This window comes from Mixophyes fleayi, chromosome 10, assembly GCF_038048845.1.
Source record: "Mixophyes fleayi isolate aMixFle1 chromosome 10, aMixFle1.hap1, whole genome shotgun sequence".
Taxonomy (NCBI): domain Eukaryota; kingdom Metazoa; phylum Chordata; class Amphibia; order Anura; family Limnodynastidae; genus Mixophyes; species Mixophyes fleayi.
Window position 1 is genome coordinate 6,071,498 of NC_134411.1, and position 6,749 is coordinate 6,078,246.

Sequence of the window (6,749 nt, forward strand, 5' to 3'; positions counted from 1 at the left end):
AATAAAACAGCACTGGGCAAACCAGCCTGGGTGATTAGCACTATAGCAGGGGTAAGAATGCCATAATGATTAAACACCCACAGACTGTTCAGCGCTGAGCTGGATTCCCTAGGGAGTGTGTTCCCCTTTAAAAATATAAACGAGCCACCCCCCTAGGGACACTCACCCCACTACTGATAGTACTAGGGCTCTTCCTACCACCCTGGGCTGTGGGTAGTAGGGTAGTAAAGGAAGAATATTTGTGTAAAAAAGTAAATTAAAAAACCATTTTATGTTGTGGAACTACAGGTCCCAGCCAGCATTGTTGCCCAAAATAGTGTGCCCACGCTGCTACCAGTATAAGTACAAGCACCAGCGTACCCACGGCAGCCAGGGCATGTCGGCACTTGGCAAAGCACAAGTGGAAACATGCCGTGACACCCACGGCAGCCTGAGACCTGTAGTTCCACAAAACAAAAATTTTTGTTGGTTTTTTTTTATAAATATTTTTTTTTTGTAATGAGGGTGTTGTGATTTTATTTTACTATTTTGTTAAGTGGGTATGCTGGTGCTTGTAGTTATACTAGTAGCAGCGTGGGGACAATAATTTGGCAAACATGGCTGCCTGGGACATGTAGTTCCACAAATCAGAATTTTTTTGGGTTTTTTTTTTCCCCATACTAAATACACATTTATTACCCTACTACCCAGAGCCCCTGCCTAGTAGGAAGAGCCCTAGTGGTATCAGCACTGGCCTGGGTGTCAATAGTGGGGTGGCCCGCTTACATTTTGCAAGGGGAACACCCTTGTTAGCGAATCCAGGCCAGTGCTGAACAGTCTGTGGGTGTTTAGTCATTATGGCATTCTTACCCCTGCTATAGTGCCTATCACCCAAGTTGTTTTGCCTAGTGCTGGTTTTGAAAAATAAAGGTAAACCCAAATCAAAAAAAAAATTTTTTTTTACTTATACAGCAGTAGACTGGCAGGAATATGTTTACAAGCAAATAGAAAGTGGAAAACTGTTTTTATTATTTTGGGGCTTAGAATTTTATTTTTTTTTTATATTTTTTTTTTATCTGCCTGAGGTATGCCGCAATCAAAGTAAATCTAGTGATGTGTTTATACAAACAGATGCTATAATACACCCTGTTGTATCAATACCTTTTTAAAGAAAACGCTATACTTAGTTTAATCCCATTGAAAATTATCTCAAACTGCTATCTTGAGTGTTAAACATTCAACTCTTTCCCTGAAAGTTAATTTAAGAATACTATTTCTTACCTAAGCACAACTTTTTTAATTTTAAATTTAATGAAATTAAAAATATGTATGCAAATTTAACCACTAATGACTATATATCAGAGTAGGAGCCATTACAACCGTCATACATGTATCCAAAAAAGTTTAGGGTACATGTAAAAATGTCATGTCTATTCTCTCTATTGTCATGTGCTGCATTTTTTTTTTTCCAAAAATGGTTGCAGTAGTTCACAGTTAACAAGTGTACAACATCCCAAATTTAAAAAATGGAAATACTATCCCCCTAAAATATTGGCTAGGTAACTGAATTTGATGAAGGTGTATCTATCTAATAATTAAAGGAACAATAAATTCAAAAGTAAAATTTTATTGTACAAAATACATAATAAGATTTTTAATACATTTTTCTTAAGTTCATTCAGTCCATTGGATTTTCAAGCTGTTTCTTTAAAATGACATCCACCAATTCCATCCGAACATCTGCAAGAATTTTTTTTTATTAAAAGCATTTCTTTGAAATTAATATTACATTTCACATCTAAATACTGGAACAAATACTAGTTGATATGGACACAAAACATATCCTATAGTTGGACTCTTGATAAGGAGAAAAATGTTAACATTTAAATAAACTGCATTAAAAATGTATGTCTAAGTCAATAGTTATATAGTTTTTTACCTGAAAACTTTAGTTATGTCTGCAATTTTCGATTCCATATTCATGAAAGTTGTATCCATCCAATATTTGGGTGCAATCTTAAAAAAGTAAAAAGAAAGAAGTGTATGTAAAACCTGTATTTTTTTACAAAATACAAACATAACTTTTAAAACAAGGAAGGATCAGTATGGAGTAGAATATTCATTGTCCATGTCACATGATATCCCTTCCATTCTGCAAAAAAAATAAAAAAATTACATTTTTAGGAAAAAGAATAAACTGAAACAAACTCACCAAATATTTAACATTGCTGATCATTCCTGATGTTGAAAGGTCTTTACATTTCACTTTTTTCTGTGTTAGGATAAAAAAGTAAAAATATGATTACTTAAATTTGCTAAAGAATAAAAAAAAATAAAAAAATATATATTTATGTATATATATATATATATATATATATATATACACACACACACACACACACACACGAGGAGACAGACACACACGGAGACTCACACACACACACGAGGAGACACACACACGGAGACTCAGACATTTCAGGCATGCATCCTAGAGAGAAATAAATAAATACCAAATAACATTGTAACGTAATGCTTTTGGATGATGTTATCCTCTTACTTTCACTTCCTACGCATTTTGATTCACGATGCTTCTGGGTTACCTAGAATTGAATGTAAAACATAGAAATTAGGATACATTTACATTCATATAAGAAACTTTAAAAAATAAAATATAAAAAACAATGAATTCTCCCTAATATGCATTTTTAATCCAGAAAAGTAGACATTACTGTACATATGACATTTTTTTGTTTTCATGTCACTAACCTATTATCAGTTATACGCTTCTTTTAACTAATCATTTTCTTACCCTTCTTCCTCAGATGAGACGGGGTTGATGATTTCCTCTTCTGGATGTTCCTGTAACAATCTCCTCCTTGCTGACTCCGGTCTTCTTACTTCCACCACGGGGGTGTGGAGTGCAGATGACGTCCTCTGCTGTGGTGTTGGGGGAACAAATCCAGAAATGTTCCAATCGGCTAATGGGACTGAAACATTACCCTGTACTCGCCGGAGTCTCAGCTCTTCACTGATATTCGTTACATGCATTGACAGCATTTGCAGATGCATTGTCTGTTGTTGTTGTAGCATATGCATCTGTGCCATGGATTGATTCATCTGGTAATACACTGCTGTATTCTGCTCCATTGCAACAGCCATTCGCGTTTGTAAGTTGTTATTTACTTGAATAGATGCTGACATTTCACTGTGCACTGTGATGAGTCGCTCCAGTAACGAATTGGTGGTATTACGGGAGCTTCGTACCTCTTCCACAACAGACGTTAAACGGTCTACCGAGTCACCAATTCTCTGAACTCTGTCTTCCATATTTCGGCGAGATGTTTCCTGCCTTGCTTCCACCTTTCTGGCAAAGTCTGTAATGGAATGAAACCGAGTGGCTTGTTCTGGCAGACCGTGCACCAGTTGTGTTGGAAGACTGGTGCCTGTGGAAGGTACCCTTGCTTGAGATGGACCTTCCCCTTCGGTGGTTGGAACTTGAAGGTTGGGGAAGGCTTGCTGTAGCATCTCAAATCTTGTTGCAGCATCTTCGTGGACCAAACTGTCAGCTGGCGAAAATGTCAGTGATTCACTGTCGTGTTCTAATTGCTCTGTAAAACAAAAAAAAAATTACTACATCAATTATTCAGATATTACATTATATGATTTCAATGTTTAAAATAATTTGAGAAATGCATGTATTCTGATAAAAAATTTTTAAAAAGAATTAGTCACCGGTTACTGAGCCGACAGGAGATGCTATTTCTTCCATGGCAGCTTGAGAATAAAAGGTGGATACTGGTGTTACCACCTGTTCCCTTGGGATGATGGATTCTAAAACATAAAATAAACAAATAAAAATTAAAATTTGTCTATTAAATACCCAAAAAATATGTGAGACATTTCATTATCTAAAATGATACATGTGAACAATTACAATATGTATATTCCTATGGATCTGGAAAAAAAATACGATTATATTTCTAGATAGTTATGTACACACAATTTTCAACATCTTCATACCTTCACGACTATGAGCAAGGGTTATTGATGTTCCCCCTTCTTCACACATCTCTTCAACGGGTCGGGCTTCTATACATAAAAATAAATTAGATAAAATAAATTATTACATATATATATATATATATATAGAGAGAGAGAGAGAGAGAGAGAGAGAGAGAGAGAGAGAGAGTACGAGATAAAGAGAGAGTGCTAGATCGGTATATAAAAAGGAAAAAAAAATTTACACATTAAATAATAAGTTTGCTAAGACCAAAGTAAAAAAGAAAACTGTATAAACATTACCTTGCTGTACATCAGCAACAGGTTCCGAGACGTGTACCTCAGTCACTCTTCTTCTCTTGTGAGCTGTAAGTTAATTTTAAAATACTATTAGATGCTATTATTAATTGTTGGCAAGGATTTAAAAAGTAATCAAGAGTGACAATGAGGAATAGTGAGTGAGAGAGTCTGATAGTGAAAGGAAAAGATAGAGAGAGATAAAGCAATATTAAGAAAAAAAGAGGGAGAGTGACAGTTAAAAGAGAGAGTGATAGGGAAAGAGAGCGAGAAAGAGAGAGAGAGAGTGAAATAGAGAGAGACATTGATAGACCTAAGAGCGACAGTGATATAACAAGAGAGAGAGTTATAGTAAAAGAGAGAGAAGGAGATATATGCATATTGTTTTACAATGCAAATATAATTACCTTTTTTATTTGGTTCAACAGTTTTGGCAGGATGAGTAGACTTGGTTAAAAGGCTTTCTTTTTCTGTAACAAATAATTATAATAAGCTTTGCAAAATGTACTATATTTAAAATATATTCTATCTACTTGATCACAATATATACCTTGACTGGAAGCCGTTCTCGCTACTTCCACTGCGACTTGTCTTGGCATAAGCAATGTCACACCTATAATAAAAAATAAAATTTGTTTTTAGTTATATAGAAACAATAACATTACATTTTTGTTTTTGGACAATTCTATGGAAATATTAGATGCACCAAAAATAACAACTTACATTTTACATTGGAAGAATATTTTTTTGATATATATTAATTGCATGCAATAATTATAGTAACAAGTGTAACATCAATTCCCTGGTATTATTAGACAAATGATATACATTTCTATCTTACTATTACCAAATTATAAACATGTAAATATTTATGTGTATATGTAGATATGTATGTGTATATGTAGATATATATATATATATATACACACACACTTGTAGGTTAATTGACTGCTATTGGAATTGACCCTAGTGTCTGTGTGTGTGAATTTAGACTGTAAGCTCCAATGGTGCAGGGACTGATGTGAGTGATTTCTCGATACAGTGCTGCGGAATCTGTGGCACTAAAAAAAAAAATGGTGATGATGATGTATGTACATACATACACAAATATGTTTGATTAAATTTTGGTGTAAAACCTAATAAAATAATAAACAACTTTCAGTAACACTATTATGGAACAGTTTTTTTTTTTTTATTTAACATAGGTGATATTGTCCATAAAAACTGTTATGTGTGAATAATATTGCTTTAAGGTTAAAAGGTTAAGGGCTACATTTAATAAGCTGTCGATAAGAAAAATTGGGGATGTTGCCTATAGCAACCAATCTAATTCTAGCTTTCATATAAAGCTAGAATCTAATTGGTTGCTATAGGCAACAGCCACACTTTTGCTAACCCGCAGCTTAGTAAATCTAGCACTATAATGTTATCTGGGTGTAATGTGTAGTGTAAAGTATGTAATCTATGGAGCATGTATACATGCATGTGTGCATCTATCATACCTTCTCCTTCTACACTCCTCTGGCCCTTGTGTCCTTGAGAATAACCCAAATCTAAAATACATAAAAGAAAGATTTTTTTAGTACATCTTTATATAAGATTTTGGCAAGGCAAGTAAAAAAAAAAAAAAACATTATTATACATTTGCCATTTACTTCCTGATTGGATTTTCTCTTCCGGGGTACTGCTTCACTTTCATGTCTTCTCCTTTGTGCTGCATCTTGATCTGCAAAATTGTAAAAAAAAAATTAGAATTTTGTAAAAATTTAATTTACATCATTACTTTTATAGACAATTATACATACCTCGTGGCTGGAAGGTGGATGGGTCAAGGGTGTCCACTGTCCCTTCCACTCCTTCCACAAGATCATCACTGAGAATTTTCCGCATCTTCTTCTCCCAAGGCTTAAATTTTAGGCGCAGTGGCTTGCCACCACCGCTTCCCCTAGAATGACGGGCAACGGCTGCCATCTTTGCCTTCGTGGTGCGCTTGCAGTCCCGAAAGCGTTTCATGCAAACCGCAACTGATCGGACTCGAACACCTACTGCGGACACAGCAGAGGCAATCTGGGACCAAATCTTCTGCTTATACTTGAAGGACGCCTTCAGCGATTGGGCACCCTTCAGTGTCTCGTAATGTTGCAGTACCCCAGCAACAAGGACTTCATTCTCCTCAAGTGTGAAGCGCCTGGATCGTGTTACAGATGGTCCTTCTTCATCATCAGATCCACTCTCTGTAAGATGTTGCTGCTGGGTGCTTGTGCTGGCTTGCACGCTGCTCACAAACTGCTGCCGCCTTCTTTCTTATTGGCGCTCCTCAGGTCGGTCTCTCCATTCCTCGCCACTGCTGACAATTTCTTCTTGGGTTCCCTGTGTAGAAGAAAAAAAAGAATCCCTACGCTCCCTAGACATGGCTACTCTAATAAATTTTATTTGCAAAAATAAATAAAAACTATTGACTATTTAACAACACT

The 6,749-nt window shown here is 35.5% G+C and overlaps 1 long non-coding RNA gene across 1 annotated transcript; it reads right to left on the minus strand.

The window, feature by feature from the left end:
- Positions 1-1,665: 1,665 nt before the first annotated feature.
- LOC142103357 (uncharacterized) lies at positions 1,666-3,325 on the minus strand. The gene is made up of 4 exons (XR_012679334.1): positions 2,789-3,325; positions 2,490-2,579; positions 1,919-2,251; positions 1,666-1,719 (listed from the first exon to the last, which is right to left on the minus strand). It is a non-coding gene; the product is annotated as an uncharacterized LOC142103357 (long non-coding RNA).
- Positions 3,326-6,749: the final 3,424 nt, after the last annotated feature.